We start from the raw sequence: 18,271 nt of genomic DNA, 5'->3' as shown, positions 1-18,271 counted from the left end.
AGAAGAAGCATGGTGTTGCTGTTACCCCAACCATATGGCTCTTACTGCCATCCGGTGCGATAGTGCAGATGTGCAGAACACCTGTGTTTACATCTGGGCGTCTCTGGCGGTAGGTTATGTCTGTAGGTGGTCCACGAGGGAGTGAAGAGATTGAGGAAAGGCTCTTTGTGCCAAAGATATATGCGAGCCACATAACCTGGAAATAAAAGAGCTGGGTCAGAATGTGGAAAAGGTTCAGTTACCATCCAAGGAGGGTGCTCTCCAGTCCCTGCTCGGTCCTCGGAGAGCAGAAGTAACCAAATGCTGTGCCTATACGTGAATAGGAATTAAGTTTTCTTTGTGTCCTAAATAGAGGATTTCTAACTAAATGTATGATTTCATTTTACTTACTTTTAATTCTTATTTTGTTGTTTTTGCTGTTATTGTTTTGGAACGAGTCTCAATGTGTTGCCCAGACTGGCTTTGAAATGCCCCTTCCTCTGCCTCACAAGTACTGAGACTGCAGGGATGTCCTGCCACATTCAGCTTTTAATTTAGCATAGCGCTCTCTCTCTCTCTCTCTCTCTCTCTCTCTCTCTCTCTCTCTCTCTCTCTCTCTGTGTGTGTGTGTGTGTGTGTGTGTGTGTGTGTGTGTGTCTGTGTGTGTGTCTGTGTCGGAGTCTGTATTTGTGTCGGAGTCTGTGTGTGTCTGTCTGTGTCTGTCTGTATGAGATATTAGGTAGTTTGGATTTTTTTCTACACAGAAACAGGTATACTTGGTTCAGTTTAAACAAAATAAAGGTGTACAATGTCAGTGATCATAGGACTGACATAGAAAATAGCATCATTTTCCCAGTTTACCCATGGGTGTGGTGGCACCTTGTGAAGATAAAGGTTCTGGCCAGAGTGACTGGCTTCCACTTTGTAGCTCAGTTGCCAAGGTCTATTCTCCTACTGGGACCAGCAGTATCAGCTATGGTGTTATGCTGTGTACAAGACTTGAGTCTTGCTTCTGTCCTTTGGGAAGGCTACCTACTGTCCAGAGTGTCAGCTTAGGTACAATTTGCCTGTTTGTCTTCAGATCACATTTTTTTTTAAAATTCCAATATGACAAAACTTTTATCCCAGTCCTTCCAGTCTATGTTCAGCAGGACTCCCCTCAACTGTAATGCTCAGAAGAACGTCTCTCACAGGAACTGACCTCTGCTTCTCAAGGCAAGGACAGGACACCAGCACTGTTGCTCAGCACGTAAGAAACTATGTAAGAATGTAGCTGAGTCTTGACCACTCAGGATGTCTTCATCCTTAAGTATCCATCCTATATTCTGGAAGCAGCCCATTTTCAGCATGCTCTTACATTTCTTGGACCCTAAGACATAAGAAGCACAAATAAATGGTAGGGAATGCTTTCAATCCACATATGCTTTCCACTTTGGCCACGTGAAACCTCTGTTCTTCCTAACCACACCCTTGTAACAAAGACACTTAGCCAGTAGAATAGAGAAGTATTTAATTTTTCACTCCTAGTAAGAAACACTCCAAGTGTTCAACAGCAAATCACTATGGGAAACAAACACATCCATAACACTGAAAGAATAAAAAAAAAAAAAAACTGACTGTAGCACTATTGATTAAAAGAAAAATTACACTGAAAATCCAAACCCAGCATTCTGGTTCCTACATGATATGACCCCTGAGTCTTTGACCTTTGAAAAATTCTAGTTATTTCAATTAAAAAAAAATAGGTTGTTGAAAAGGAGAAAGCCTGGAGTGCTTTAAGCCTTGAAATCTCACAAGTAGATTTCGGCAACAACTCTCTGAAGGAGTTTTGGCAGAGCCTCAAGACTCTCTCATCTGGCACCTCTGTCTGGGCATCTGGGTGAAATGGGGCATATGGGTGGTGTTAGTGCAGTTTTTCCAAATAATTCTGTATGCCATGGTAGTGGATCGCTCTAATTACTCTGCTGTTCAACTGAAGGTGGGCTTTCCCCGAAGGCTCTGTTCTGTGACTAGCTTACCTATAAAACAATCCATTTTAAGCAGAACTTCGAGACGGCTCCCTCAACTTTCTGTTTCTATAAGCATTTGCTCCTTGGTCCCCAATCACTTCCACACCTCCCTGTTAACCTCCCACTCTGTAGTAATTACTGTGCGAAGGTACAATCATCGAAAGGCATTCTGCAGGCTGTGAAGCAAAGTAATAAAAAAAAAAAGAAAATAATATAATGATAAATATGTGAGCTGTGTTTTCAATTTTTTATTTTTATTGAATTTCTGCTTTTTCCATTGAGTATTCTTCCTGTGCTTGACCACATTCTTCAGACCCTGGATGTATGGGTTGTGTGTTTATGGTTTCTTTCTATCCAGTGTGATGCATACCAATCCCACTGACAGGTTAGAAATGTAGATGAATGCGCAGACATGAATGCTATGCTTCCTTCAGATAAACAATAGCTTTCCCAGACCCTATAGACAGTGAGCATTCTTACAAAGTGTCACTTAAGAGCAAAGATGATTAAAGTTATACATCTGCAAATGATAGACCCTTAGTAGCTGATAAGCCTTTTGAAAACTTCTTTTTAGGGGAAAAAAAATAGATGTCAATGATTGTGACTTGCTCCATCATAATATTTTGTGGTTTAGATCCATTTAAATATAATTGTTACAGCTGCTAACTGGCTCCAATTCACAAGCATGCATTTGTTAAGAACACATTTGGAAGGAAGTTTTCTTTCTTTCTTTCTTTCTTTCTTTTTTTTTTTTTTAAAGGAAAATCAGGTTTTAACAGAAATTTCTGGCTTGCTTTAAAGTGCCAATCTTCTTGAACTGCCTAATGGAAAAATGACTAGCCATGATACAGCAAGTCATCATGTTGATAAATATCCAGGAAAAAACTATCAAACACCATGCAGCTTCCTAGGCACTGGCTTTACAGAAATAGGCTGATAACTGCTAACTCTACATTTGGCAGCTTGAGATGATTTTTTTTCCAGTAAATATTATCTCAAGCCAGAAACTCAGTAAGTCAAGTAGAATATGAGTCAAAGGCAAAAAGGCACTAAGTGCCGTGCTCTATCTGCCCATCCCTCCAAATGCGTCTTGACATGTTTTAAGAGAAATAAAATACCAAGTATGCACGTTGCTTCTCCAGCCTGAGATGAGTCAGCTTTGCACGTCACACAGACAGGGGGACCTTTAACACATTTAGCTGATGGGCTACCTTCTCAGAATTTCCACATTATTTTCCTTAATGATTCACAACACAATAATCTTTCCCTTTAAAAGTGTCCAAGAAACCTGCTTCCAGCTGATTCTAGAGGTAATTCCAGGAAGCACTTTACCTCCCACCCCACCCCACCCTCCCCCCCCAAAAAAAAGATTTGCTTTCGGCAAGAACTGTCAATTTTCCAGAGGCTGATTCAGAGAGATCTTCAGTACATGCACATCATCACAGCAATTCAAATGGAACTCTGCTCACTCCCGGGAAAATTGACTTAGACTTTTCTTTTTTTCTTTCTTTCTTTCTTTCTTTTTTTTTTTTTTTTTTTTTTTTTTTTTTTTTTTTTTTTTTTTTTTTTTTTTTGAGACAGGGCTTCTCTGTGTAGTTCTGGTTGTCCTGGAAACTCACCCCAAAGACCAGGCTGTCCTGAAACTCAGAGGACCTGCCTCTGCCTCCCAAGTGCTGGGATTAAAAGCGTGTGTCACCACCATCTGGCCCTTTGACTTCTTCTACACATGACATTGTTTATTTTCTGTACATTGGCTCTTACTCTCTGTACATTAAGCCAATCTGCCATCAAGACAGAGAACTACAAACAGTAACTATAATACACTAGTTCCCCAGAATGAAATCCTGGGTATCAGGAGATGGAGAAGACAAATGGCAAATCTTGTTTGTTTGTTTATGACCAGATTTTGTTGTTTGGTCAGGGTTTACAATTGGGGTTGGCTGATATAATTCGGTTTGCCTTATGAAAAGGTTTAGAGGAAAGTCTTTAACAACTAAGATAATAGCCACCAAAACACTGAAGCATCTGCTTGTTTTTCAGGCATGTTTAAGTTAGAAAATTTTATGTGAGACCAAACAAAGGACCACACTGTTGGCTAAGTTCATGTGAAAACTTGATTGCATAAGAAGAATTTGAAGGTGGAATTTATTTCATGCACAAGTAATCTCTTTCGGTCTCTCAATGGATCTCTTGGTACTTTAAAATGTTGAATGTCTCATAGCCACCAGTCTTCAAGATTTTAACATGAATTTATTCACATTAGAAAATATAATAACTTACATGGCTTGCATATTCCTTATTGAGGTTGAAATTTTTAAAAAGATAGACATTTGAGGGGTAGGTGTAGATGTTGTTCAGTATTGGGAGCACAGTCCATACCTATGATTCCAGTCTATGCACTACAAAAAAAGAAAAAAAAAGTAATTTCCTTCATCACATGAAAATCATTATACTGTTAAGTATACACTATAATGACTATTGTTGTAAAATGACAACAAGTTATTCAAATATATTTTTAACTGCATGTAGATGCTAGAACTCTAATAAACTGTCAAGTATGTTGGTTTGTGCTTGAAATCCCAGCACTTGAGAAACTGAAATACTGAGGCAGGAGAATTACCATGAGTTCAAGGCCAGTGTGGGATACAGATTTCCAGGTCAGTTTTGGCGTCCAAGTAAGACCCTGCCTCAAAAAACAAAACAAAACAAAACAAAAAGATTAAGAATTTCATATGAACTGGCTTAAATTTATCAGAAATGTTAAGTACTTCGTGATATTTAAAGAACCTAAATAAAAGGACACATTTCTTTAGAGAAATCAAGTTCTTTCACAGAATCGAGACCTACCTTTACCCAGTATTTTCTTGGCATGTAAACTAATAGAAACATCAAATTAACTTTTATAAGCCCCAAGAGTCCTTAACATTCTTAAATAGATATCAGAATGTTTCTGAATGTAGCAGCATTTTAAGGAAGTAAAAACACATCATTTAATGAACTATTCTTCACCAAAGTTTTCACAACCTGCTCAGTTTGGCATGAAAAAACTCAATATAAAGCTCTGGGAAACCTCCGATCAATGAACTTATGCTGCCACAGTGTCTCTAACCATATCTTTAATATTGCTGCTAATTATAACACTGCTTCTGATAGTTGTGATTGGTAAAGGCTTTCTGTTCCCAAGAAACAGAGCTAAATACCTTTTCAACGCACACCAGAGTGTAGAGTCCCAAGTGTTAAAATCTCCATGTAGGGGCATCCTTGTGTCCTGGTAAACATACTGCACACCCTAGTGGCCAGTCTAGGAGTGTCTATGGGGCTATCCTTGCTGGTGACCACCAGAATATTCTACAAAGGCAAAGCAAGCATTTTGACCTTTGGGAGGATGGGAAACACCAACCTCCTATTCTTTCTGCATAAGAAATTCATCTCTACATCATAAAGACTGAGAATTACTCTTGTGCCTTTTATTTCCAGTAGTTGTCATTTCAATATTAGGGAGAGAGAGAAAAGCCATTACAAACTCAAAACTAGCTGGCAGTATACAAGCTTGAATTACTGCTTACCAAGAGAGCGGGAAGGAGGGATGGAGGAAAAGAAGGCAAGTGAGCATAGAAGGAAGTTTTATTTTTCTCCTTCACCTCTCCTCTCCTCCCCCTCCCCTCCCCTCCCCTTTCCTTTTCTCCCCCTCCACTGCCCTCTCCTCTCCTCTCTTCTCCTTTCTTTCTCTTTCCTGACCTCCTTCCTTTTCTTATTTTAAAGAGAACCAATTTTCCTGAGATCAGAAATTCTTTTTTAAATAGAAACTGGCGTCTGTGACTGCTCATAGCATTTGTGGGTGAATGGGCACACACACATACACATACTCACATGCACACACACATTAACATACACATACCCATGTATACTATATAAGTACACATCCCACATGCATATGCCCATGTGCACATGTGTACTTTCTTGTGTGCACTTGTAATCGACCCATGTGTACATAGGATTACTCATAACCACAGGTATACACAATGCATATACACAGTCACACACATATTCAGGTACACACACACACACACACACACACACACACACACACACACAGGGCATGCATGCATTTGAAAAGAGCAAAACTTAAAACAGAATTTGGAAATAAAACTACTATGAAGAGCTCAGTGGGCAAACAGAGGCAGATCCCACTGGAAATAAGTTCAGGAACTGTGGTATCTCAGAGCCTTTTGGGTGTTTAGATTCTGTTTACTTATCCACATTTTAGCCTACCTCTCATCCTCCTGGCTCATCAGTCATAATTTCAATATTTATTCCCTCCAGTTCTTGGCTCTTCAGTGCAATCCCATGTGAGAAGAATCCTGACACTGGGGTTCCATTTTTTTTTAAATCTCTAATTAACATACTTCTTTTTGTGGTTCATCACAAGAAGATTGTTCAATGGTTTTGCTTTCAACAGCTCTTCAGATCACTTGAAGAATATGTAACTAGAGAATTGTGTTTGGGAACGTTGGGGCTTCCTGGCCACAGACATTTTCAGTCCGAAAGGGAGTTGACAACTTGCATTGGCCAGTTTGTAGGCCCGCTGGCCTGCTGCTCTCTTAACTCTTGCCTCCTCTCTTATGAAAAAGGTTTGTGAAGGAATCCTGGTTTATTTTGCCTTGCACTTTGGATAAACTAATTCGAATCAGGTGAGTTGTAAGTCGTTTACAGTTGGATGTCAGATGTAGAAAGATCCAGTAGTTGTAGAATCCAACAATGAGTAAATGTTCCAAATATTCTGCCTAAGCCATTGGGTTTCAGGAGAGAGCAAAGACTAGAGGGAGATTCATACTTAGGTTCTGTTGTTTTGTCCCACAGAACCACTCAGGAGCCCTGCCTGTCCCAGGCACATTGCAGACGACAGCCTCGCCTTGGTCCTGTAAGCCCTCCTTGCATCTGTAGGAGGGACAGCTTTGAAATTCTAGGAATTAATTTCTTCTGGGTAATGCCTAAATTCAGCTGTGAGTTTAGTCTGCAAATTATAAAACACACTGTGAGGCGACACATCTCTGTTAAAATGAAATGGTGGCGCTGGGCCCCACCCTGGAGAGGGTAAGTCACAAAAGGTTTTTATTCATGCTCTGAAATACATTTCTTTGAAAAACACTTTAGATTTGTTATTTGATACCAGGAGAACCCCCTCAGACATTCTAAAATTTATTGTTAATAATAGGAAAGTAGATATTATAGTAGAAAATATTACAAAGAATCTAATTTTACTTTTTGGCATTTTGCAAAAATAGTAAGCACTGTAAAGAGCCCTATCTGTTCAGACTTATCTGCAAGAGCCCAGGCTTCTAAATAGACTACAGCTTAAGTGCTATTTCTTTTATAAATACAATATGACATAACAATATGGATGGACCATAGCTTAGCACGCTACAGCAAAGAGAGGGGAAAAGGGGCAATTAATAAAAAGAAAGAAAGGAAGGAAAATCACTGTATTTACAACTGTATTTACTCTTTAAAAAAAAACATTTTCTCTGTAAAAGATCACAATGGAAGTCTGATAAGTCAACCCCATTCATGTTTACATGGTTAATGAGTTTTTCCTAAAATCATTATTTACTAAAAGCGGAGGAATTTGATGGTTTTATTCTTCACTAGATTAACTATTTTGAATAGCCATGCAAGGTTAAATATACACATTTCCTGTGCTGCATGCTGATTCTACTCTGAAAGTATTTACCTTCAAGAAATAATAGACTCATTTTCCTTTCTGGTTTTTTTTTTTTTCTGAATTTAATACATCCTTTAAGCAGGTTAGCCTCAGAGAAGTATGAATTTCAATGCGATATATTGGCTAATGGTCTTTATAGTCTATGAAAAGCCATATAAACAAAAGTATTGCCATTATTATATGTAGGGCATATCTTAGGTATTGAGTTTCAAATATATAATAACCAATATTGTGTGAAACTGATTATTATTGTGCCTGCATATATATATTCATAGTTAGAGCTTTTTTTCTAGGCAATATTTGCACAACCAAGATTCCTCCTCATGAACTTCTTTAACTGTAAGAAAAGGAAAACAGGGTTTGAACCCAGCACAAAAGAAGAAAAAAGAAAAAAGTTTACATTTAAAGCAAATCCTATTTGTGGATTAGAGTAAGGCATTAATAAGCTTTTTCAGTCAACAATTTAGGTATTTTTATATCTTCATTTTTTTATCTAATGGTATGATTTTTGACTGTTTAGGGCTATTTCTATAAAAGTACCTCATTTCACACCACTTTTTTTTAAAATGTGCAGATGAAGGTTTTTTAACCTCTCATAATCAGCCAAAATTAAAAAGAGCCAACGTTTCAAGACTTTACTTTTAACTCCCAAAGAGATCTTTGCTTCACAGAAGGATCTTATTTTCATCTTTGAGGTGAATCCGCATGCGCTGTAAACCAGTCAAATACCTAGTGTCGGAAATAGGTCTGAAGCAAGCAGAGAAAGAAGCTCTCCAGATTAAGAGAGGGATCTAATCCAGTTTGCTTTTGAAGACAAAAACAGTGGAAACCGACTTGCCCTTCAGTTGGCACTCTTTTGGAGAGCTGAATTAAAATAGTCACCTCCAATAACCAAATCTAACCACTTTAAGGATCTCTTTTAATAGATATATGCAAAATGTTTAAAGCTTACTCTGTCTTCGTAGTTTTAGCTTAGAAACCAAAGGTGCGCATTCATGGGATGAAATCGAAAGTCAGCTGTGAAGTGTAAATTCTCTAAGCCACGTGTATAACTTTAATTTTGTCAAAATGGTGTTTTTATACAATTCCACCGAGACTTTTTGACTGTCAGGCAATACAAGATCCACAAAATGGTAGATTATTAGAACAACGTGGCTTGGCAGCTCCAGAAAATTAAAATTTCATCGTTAGCTTTCGTATCCCTAAATAAAAATGCTTGTAGAACATGTGCACTGCCATGACCTTTACCAACCTCAGTGCGACAAGATGCTGAAATGCGCCCTGCTTTTTCATTTTAAAAGAGAAATCAGAACCAGCGCGTTTTATGAAGAGCTGTTATGTGGTGGCAGCTCCTTCTCTGGCTGGCGTTTGGCAGGGCCAGGAGCCTGTTGCCTTATCCCAGGGCGGGCTGTGAGGTGTCTGCGCGAACTGGAGCGAGGTCTCCTTAGTCTCAACGGAAACAGAAGCAGGACTAACGCAGAGCCTGTCTCCCGCGCCTGTAGCTGACGAGGGACTGGCTTTTCTTCTTGGTGTAGTTTGAAACTGAACCGCTGCACTGCTGAGAAAATGCCATGAAAATATAACCCGCCGCATTCCAGGAAAATAAATAAGCAAGGCCACCCAAATTTTCAATTAGTGCCGCAGCCGCATGCAGGAAATGGCATGCGATCCGTCCAAGGCGCCCTAGGCCGTTGGAGAGGCAGTGGGGACAGAAGGGGGCGGGAGGCTGTGACAGAGCCTTTTCACCCTAGCTCGCACTGCCTGGCTTCCTGGGAAGCGGCACCTGAACTTCCTATTTCTTAGCATCAACACAGTAAGAGCGTGGCACGTTAGCCGCCTGGCACAGCAACGCTCCTGACAGTTGATAAAAACTGTAAAAAGAGCTTTTGATTCCAGGTATCAGATTTATAATCTGGTTGTTTCTTCCCGGTAGGCAGGCTACTGCTTGCCCAATGCCACAAGCAGCCCGGGAGGCCACTGTCTTTACGCTGCGGGGTGCAGGACCGGGTGCAGGACTGGTGCAGCACTCAGCGTCTCCAGACCTCTGCAGTCAGAAGGGGATGGACGGTATTTGACATCCCTGCCAAAAGCGAGAAGTCCTCTCCTTGACGACATTTGCCTGAAATGTTCACATCTCTGCTCTGAAGGCACGGATTCTTCCCAGGCCCCCCAGAGTTCTGCTTCTCCATCCGGGGTGGAGCGGGGCCGGGGGGGGGGGCGGTGTGAGGGGGAGCGGGGTGGGGGGCAGACCTGCTTTCTGTTTCGCTTCTCAGCGCTTCACCACAGTTTGGAATTTCCAACTCATCAAGTTGGAGTTGGTCAGGAGAGGAGGGAAACGGATGGATTTTCAGTGATGTGGTGCTGCTTCCACAGGGCACTTAGTATTCCGGATGGATCCTACCAGTGATGTGGGGATAACTGTTTTTAAACCTAGAACTAGACTAAAGTTTTTTTTTAAATCCTCATTCGCAGTGATTTGATAAACAAAGAGCGAATCAACACAGTCTGGGGTCCCCCCCCCACACTTCTTTAAATCAAGAAATGAACTCATTGAGTCCCTCCTGCGGTTAAAGAAAATCTGCTAGTAATTTCGTGTTGTGTGGGGCAGAAAAGAAGCACACAGAAGACGAAGGAGCCCCGTTTCAGCTGAATGTCAAGTACGAAATTCACATTGTGCTTTTGTAATTACGTGAGTCCCGGTGCTGTGAGTTTGTGGTAATGGCAGGAGAGCCTTTGAAAAGACGGTGTTCCCTCACAAAGACGGGTGAAAACAAGAGCGCTCGCTGCGCATTTCTTTTTAGCTGGCTTCTTTTAGTTCATGGCCTTTTCTTGGCAGGTCAGCTATTTTGTTAGGTCAAAGTGGCTATCATTTCCTTTTCACAGTAAAATCCGGAATTTCATCTTTGTGCAATGTGGCAGCACTTCCTCTAATTGAATTCTAGTGCTTTTAAAGTGTGTTCTTTACTTTACAAAATAAGGAAGGGGGGGGAAGCCTTCCCCGTTTACACAGTTTCAAAACATGCATGCCTTTAGATGGAGCAGGTTGTAGAGTCGGGAGCCTCAGATTAGTATGCTGCATTAAACCAGGAGCTCTGCTGCAAAGCTGTCTGAGAGCCTGCCGGGGGCAGCCTTCCTAGCCTTGTCTCTCTGGCCTGCCTCCCCACACAGCCTCTCTTCGTGTGTCCTGTTGTCTCCTTTCACCATCACCCAACATTATTGAACCGATTTCCAGGAAGTTATCTAACAAATAAGCAACAAGTGTAAGTTTTCTTTTTTTTTTTTTAAGTGTAAGTTTTCTTCGTAGGATTTAGCTTATTTATCCAGCAGATGTGTCTAAGCACCATGCTTGTTGAGGTCTCAGAAATATAGACACTATACTGATGGCAGTCCTCCTCCACCACCCCAGTAACCACAATGCAAACGTTTGGTCTCCATATATCATAGCTAGAAGAGACCTCAACACCCTGTAAACCAAACCCTGGATCATAGATGTGAAAGTTAAGGCTGAGGATAAGCCAATTGACATGACCTTCTGGTCCACCTAGAGCCCTTTCCAGATTATGCACTATGCAAATCATCCTTGTATACCATAGTAGGTAAAACTGTTCAGATATGTCCTCTCCCAGACCCTTCTCCCTCTGGAGAATTACACCTTCCTTCTACCCAAGACAGCATATGTGTGGCTTGTTTCAACAGTGGAATAGGAAAAGAAACGGTCCGTGCCATCTGCCTTGTTTCCTCTCCTTCAGGACATTTGATTGCCCCAGATAAAGGCTGCTTTTTCTGACTAGCTAGCTTCTGTGATAGAGCACACAGGAGATGAAGTCACAGCGGTGGATGTAACTAGATTAAGAGAGAAGCTGCTGGAATAGCCCCCTGAGATGTTATAGTGGTTATTGCAACAGGCCACACAGCTCAACAGATGGGTCCATCCCAGCGTTGCTGAAACGGAGAGGCTATTCATTCTCTTCTATAAGTTTTAACTGGGGAGAAGTCATCAATGCACAAATGGCCCCTTATTATTATATTTTTCTTTGGGCAGTGCTGAGCATAAACTCAGGACCCTGCATAGGGCAGACAAGCCTAGGTATAGTGATTCTAGCATTTTCTACTATGTTCCCAAGGGGAGGATGTGGAGGGAGGCTTTGACTGCTCTGTTCTGGGGCCACCTGATGGTCTGATTTCTAGAGGATGAGCCCAGGGGGCCAGAACCCCAACTGGAAGGCTGTGGATTCCTCTGCCCTGCACACATGCCTCGAAGTGGTTTTCTTTGATGGTGTTTTAGCAGCATTAGATGTCTAAGAGGGAAAGAGTCTCCAGAAAGAATGGAAAGAAGATGTGTTTTCTCTCTTGGGACATTCTTGAATCTTCGGAAATGGCCCTTTGCAGTGTATGTGTGGCGATCAGAGGCTTTGTGCTGGAAAGGCCCTGATGGCAGCCCAGGAAGCAACTCGGTGCTAGAAGCATTGTTCTGTATGTGCAAGACCCTAGGTTCAGTCCCCAGTGCTATTTTTAAAAAGCCCTACAAATGACTAACAGTTCACTGAGTTCTTATGGCTCCTTCCAGGAACACATGCCCTTTAATAATAATTAAAAAAAAACCACTACCTTAAACAAAAATGTTATGCAGGAGGAAGCAGCTCTGAGTGGTCTGCAAGTGTTTTCCATTGGATCTCTTACAATGTTGCTGGTGTGTGGGAGCTGTTAGGATGGTCCCTCGGCATCTATGTGTGTTCTCCGCCCTGACCATGGAGACTGTCCATGGCAGGCAGAGAGCTTTGCTGGTCACTCGCTTATCCTGAGACCTGACAAGTTCCTAACACAAACAAGCATGTAACAGATACCTATTGATGGATAAATGAACAATATCATTGGGTTCCCCCTTCTTCATATGTAGAAAATGTGGCCATTTTACATCCTGAAGGGATTATATTTTTGCTTTTAACAGGCAGGAAATTCTTCTCAAAATTTGCCCAAGACATAAGGAGGACTTTTGCTGACAAGCAAGTCAAATGCCTTTTTAAAAGTCATCGTTCTCAGCTGGACTATGCATCTTCCACTTGTACATGTAATTATATGAGCACTGATGGCTAAATATTTTAAAAATTAGATAAAAACAGTGGATAGTATGAAGTTGCCTTATAAACCACTGCTTATTTCAGCTTTATGCTCTACACTGATGTCCATAACAATATGCCTTTGATCTTTCTTTCCTGTGGAGGTCTTTGGAAGTTCAACAGTCATGGACTATGCCCCTTAGACACTGGGGACAATTGTCCACTAAGGGGCCTGCTCCTCAGTAGTTCTTTCCACAAAGAAATTGCCAGCATCATGGTAACCAGGAAGCACATCACTCGGGATGACATGTCTGCCTAACCCAATATAATTATGTTAGGAGCTACCTGATTTTCCAGCTTAAATGTACCCCAAAGGGCCAGTGAACAACCACAACAAAACAATAGACACTATGTGCAACAGTATCTCTTGCTCTCATCACTAGAGGCAGTGCTGAACAGCAAACAGGCTGGAGAACACCCCTGATGATATATTGGTTTATTCCACCCTGCCAGCATCACTCTGGGCAGATGCACAGTATCACTGCGTTTGTTGTCTGCTGTGTGGAACCAACACAGCGTGTTCTACTCGCTGGTTGTGGGGCTTGACTCAGCACAGTCTCCGTTAAGTATTTGTTTCCTGCTCTTTTCCAGTGGTAAATGAGTATCTGCCACGCTCCCCGATGTGGTAATCACTGCTGCTTTGGATTATTGCTGTATTTGGCAAGTGAGGGGATCTGCGGCCCCTCACTGCGCACAAGGCAGAGGGCTCAGTGCTAATTGTCCAGAGACTCGGGGGCCCCATCCAGCACTTTCTTTTCTCCTTCCACTTCTGGATATCCTCCCACCTACCACCCTCCTGATGAAATACACACCAAACCATAACCTATTTAGAGGTTGTGGCACATGGCCATCTTCAATATACCCGTCCACTCTGAATTTAAATTTGTCACCATTCTCCTTAGAGGGAATGAGAGGGAAAATGAATTTAATTTAGTATAAAAAAAATAAACATTTCTGGGCGCTGGAAACGTCTGCGGTGTTTTAAGAGCTGTTATCATTAATCAGTCAGGCATGTTTACCCAGCCCCAGGATTGCTTATGCAATGGAACCGCAGGCCCCGGCCGTTCAGCGAGCGATGGCCACCAGCATCCACGGCAAAAAAGTATGTTCACAGCACTTGCAGCGCTCTTGACTGCTCGGACGTGTGGTCTCTTTCAGCGTGTCTTTTTGTGGCCAAGAGGCAGTGACATAAGCCATAGTGAGGAGCGCTGTAGAGCCAGCTTGAACCATTGCTGCCTTAGGGGTTTTGCTATGGTTTTTGGCTAATGTACTTTCTTGTGGTTGGTTCTGCTTGTTACTAATGTAGCCTGTCATAACGTTGAACGGCAGTGTCTTTGGCCTCGTTGTAAAATAGCCATGGTGTTTATCATCGGCCAGTTCTCACTACACGAAGCAGAGCAGGCATCAGGGGAAGGTAACTAAGGTACCAGCAAGGCCCAAGACAGCACTCCAGCTTCCATAGTTTACCCAGAGGGATGGGACTTGTGGGCAGCTGAACTCGCAGGCAGTGTAACTTGAACATGCTTCTTCACTGAATAAAGGGAACCTTCCTAAGGAAAAAAAAAAGGCAAAAACTAAAGTCCACGAAGAAATCATGAAATCTTCGGGAGTAAGCCATTTATCTGAGCGCAAATATTCATTCATTCATTCATTCATTCATTCATGTAATAAGCATTTGACTTCTAGTTATGTGTTTGACTTGGTTCCAGACCATTGATAAATCCACAGACAAAGCAAAATTCTTTCCTTGCCGTGTAGTGCAAACATCTGAGAGATGTAGCCCACAACCAACTGGTACCTATTTAACATAAGACCTGAGCCTGATCCATTTGACTCAGATAACTGAAAACGAGCCAAGAAGATGAAAAATGGAAGGGAACGGGAGCCTATTTCACACACAGGGATAAGAGAGACCTTTTCAAGGACTTACACTAAGAGAAGGCCTGAATGAAGTGAGTGAGCTGTGAGGTCTTCAAGGGAGAAGTCTAAACAGAAAGCAGGAGCTACAAAGGCCTTGAAATACAACCATCCATGGCCAAAGAAGAACAACGCAGCCCCCATGGCAACCACCACAGGAGACTTGTCAGAACGTGTGTTTCGTTCAGGGAGGCGTGCACGGAGGGCCAGGCTGAGCTCTGCTGATGGGGCTGCAGAAGAAAGTCTGGAAACCAGAAGAGGGTAAGGAAAGAGAGTGGCACCACGGACCATGTCTATAAATACTAATTCTTGTGTCACAGGGTCCAAGGATCACCAGGGACAATGATCTGAAGGCTTTAGGATGGCCTGGGTAGACAGGGGATGTGGAGATGTGGCTTTATTACAGGGATAACTGGGGGCCTTGTTGGTGAAGAGCTCAAGAGGATGGAAGGCAAAAGATGAGATGTCACAGTATCGTGCTCTGCAGCAGGCTTGGGACCAGTGCACATTTACCCCATTCCTGCCTCTGCTCCTTACTTGCTGCATAAAACTGGGAATACTATTTAACTGTCTGCACTTGTTTGGAAAATGGAGATGGCGGCTGGTTGCCTTTCGACTGGGCATGGTGAGGTTAGATATGTGTCTTCATAAGCTGTGGTTTGGGTTCTCATGGGATCCTGAGTTACTTCTGGTGAGAATTAGTTACAAAGAGTGAGCCTGGGCCCTAGGTCTTTGTCTGGTCTCCCAGTTCCCCCTGTTATTTTCTCTTCCACCAATGGAGCTGATGCCAACATTGTGAGTTTGAATCTCCAAACCTGTGAGATACATAAACCTCTTTTCTTTATAAAATACTCAGCTTCAGGTACTTTATGCTATCAGTATTGGGCGTACCAATATATAACACACGTATAATGTAGTTAAACACTTGCATATTGGTAATTATGGCCAATGAATAAAAAGTAATGGTAAATTTGGTTTCATTTTTTTTTTTTTTTGAGATGAGAAAGGCTAGAGGAGGAATTTAAGGAAAATATCAGAAAATTAGTTTGGAGACTTTTAAGACTTCTAAGCTGAAGAATTGAACTGGGCCTAAAATCTGGAGGTCCTGGGAGAAGCCAAGACTAGGATATAAATTCGTTCTTCAAAGCTGGGTCCCAGAAGATGATTTAGTACTGAGGGGGTATAATTTTCTCTGCTCCATCCTCCGAGAAGCCATCAGTGGGTTTTGATGTCGGATAGTGGAATGTGATGAGGGAAGGGCAGGTTTCAGCACTGAGTGAGACCACAAGCCTGTGTGGTAACTCATGAAGAAACAGGACAACAAGAGTGTAGGGAAGAAATGAAACGGTAACTGCCAGCCTAGACTCCAGTTTCTTGCCATCTTCTCAGTGTGGTAAACGCGGGCTCTACAGATACTTACTTCCGGGTCAGTGCTGTACTAAGTCTCACAGGATTCTCAGTCATCCCAGGTCTTCCAGAGAAGGGTGGGATTCTGGCAGTACAAACGCTGACTGACACACGCCTATGCGTGCACACATTGGCACAAAGCATCTGTGAGTGCAGCTTGACAGCCAAGGGAGCCTGTGCCTATGGCCAAAAACAAATGATGGTCTTTGAGTGACAGAGGCTTTCCTGCCTTAGTCAGTGATCATAACGTGTGTAAAATAATAAGTAAATTGGGACAGTTTGGGCTGCAGGAGACCTTATTTCAAATAAACAAAACTATTTTGTCTATACATGTAAGCTATTACACATATATTCTATTAAGTGATAAAATATAAGTGACAGGTTGTAAGCATTATCAGCCTAGTTATAATTTAAAAGAACAATTTTATGGCTACAAGTATTATACTATAAATTTACTAAAGTGGCAATGTATTTGGTATGTATCTGACAGGCTGAACAAAAAGGCCCCAGTACACATTTGTAGCTCGGCCACTTTGAAAGCTGAGGCAGAAGGACGTTGGTTTGAGTCCAGGGGTTTGAAGGCAGTTGGACAATGAACTGAGATCCTATGTTAAAAATTAAGAGAGAAAAAAAAAGCAGTAAAGAATAAAGGAGAAAAAGAAAGGTAGAGAAAAAGGACTATATATATATATTTAAGGCAACAGCAATAGACCAGTTTCAGTGCTTGAAATTTAGCACTAAATTCTATGACACAGATGTGTGTGTCCAGCTAGCCTTGAACTCAGGACTCACTTGCCACAGTCTCCCTGGGCTGGGATTACAGGTACATTGCCAGGCCTCTCTTAAACCTGTGGTTGACTCTTTCCTGTTGCTCAGCTCTGGGGAGTAAACATTGCTCAGCAACTGGCTCTACCAATCAGCTCCTCCCAGCAATCTTGTGGAGGTGTTTGGAATGCCAGTTTCTCCTGAGCTGCAAGCTTTGGACAGTAGAGGGAGCTTGCAAAGGCCTTTACATAAAAGGGAGAGAAACTTTCAAATTTCCTTAGAAGAAATTTGTTAAAAACATTGTTTAAAAAGAAAGTTTTTTAAATAACAATTATTGTTCCTGGTAGCTACCTAACTCCTGTGGGGGAAATTTATAGCAATAAATAAACAAATAAATAAATAAAACTCAAGGCAACATTTTTTCTCTATTTGAATATTTCTCTTGTAAAGACATATGGATTAGAAATATTGGATGTTTCTCTTTTCTAAAATCATCTATTTACTTTTATTTTTATGTGCATTTGTGTTTTGACTGCATGTATGTCTGTGTGAGAGTGTTGGATTCCCCTGGAACTGAAATTATAAATGGTTGTGGACTGCTCTGTGGGTTCTGGGAATTGAACCCAGGTCCTCTGAAAGAGCATCCAGTGCTCTTAACCACCGAGCCACCTCCCCAGCCCCCCAAATATTGAACATTTTAAAACTTTTACAAAGACATACATTTATAAAATCTGTAGAGGTTAAAAAATGAAATAAAAATTTTTAAATGAAATGAAACATTGTGAAAGCAACCCCTCTGTTGTGTCCTGTGTTTAACCAGTAGCAATGGGAAGTGAGTACGTAGTCTCTTCCATTTCCATCCAAGGAGGTCACCTTCTCTCTCTCACCAGTCTGTCCCCTGACTTTGAACACTCAGAAAGCTCCCAGCTACAGACCATGTTTTCCTTCCCTCTGGTAGCTTTCTGTGGTCTTTCAAGATTGTGGTAGAATACACCGTGGTCCTGTTTGCTTCTGCCTGCAGCTTCCAGACCTCTGTGGTTTCCTCTGCAGCTGTGGGCATTTCTCATGTGAAACCACAGGTCACTTCAGAACCACAAAACTGATCCTGACAATTAGAAGTTTAGCCAGGGTCCTCTGGGATATTCAGAGTGACAGTGGGCTCCATACTTAAGGTCTAGATCCTTAAGTCACTCCTATCTGATGCTGCACATGTTTCTGTTTTTCCTGAAGTACCCTAGGTCAGTCTTTATTAATGCTACTGAAGGTTGGTACCTGCCCAGCTCATGAATATTCTTTACAAATATGCTCACTGGGAAGGAAGATTGTGAAAATGAGGGCTTGGCCTTCTTTGAGTT

The 18,271-nt window shown here is 41.7% G+C and overlaps 1 long non-coding RNA gene across 1 annotated transcript; it reads right to left on the bottom strand.

Annotated features, from left to right (window-relative positions):
* Positions 1-4,593, bottom strand: LOC311604687. The gene is made up of 3 exons (XR_014781614.1): positions 4,269-4,593; positions 1,181-1,348; positions 1-196 (listed from the first exon to the last, which is right to left on the bottom strand). It is a non-coding gene; the product is annotated as an uncharacterized lncRNA (long non-coding RNA).
* Positions 4,594-18,271: the final 13,678 nt, after the last annotated feature.

The sequence above is a fragment of the Acomys minous genome (genome assembly GCF_964271855.1).
Source record: "Acomys minous genome assembly, chromosome: 9".
NCBI lineage: Eukaryota > Metazoa > Chordata > Mammalia > Rodentia > Muridae > Acomys > Acomys minous.
Note: the sequence above shows the minus strand (reverse complement) of the source record. Positions and strands in the feature narration are given on the sequence as shown.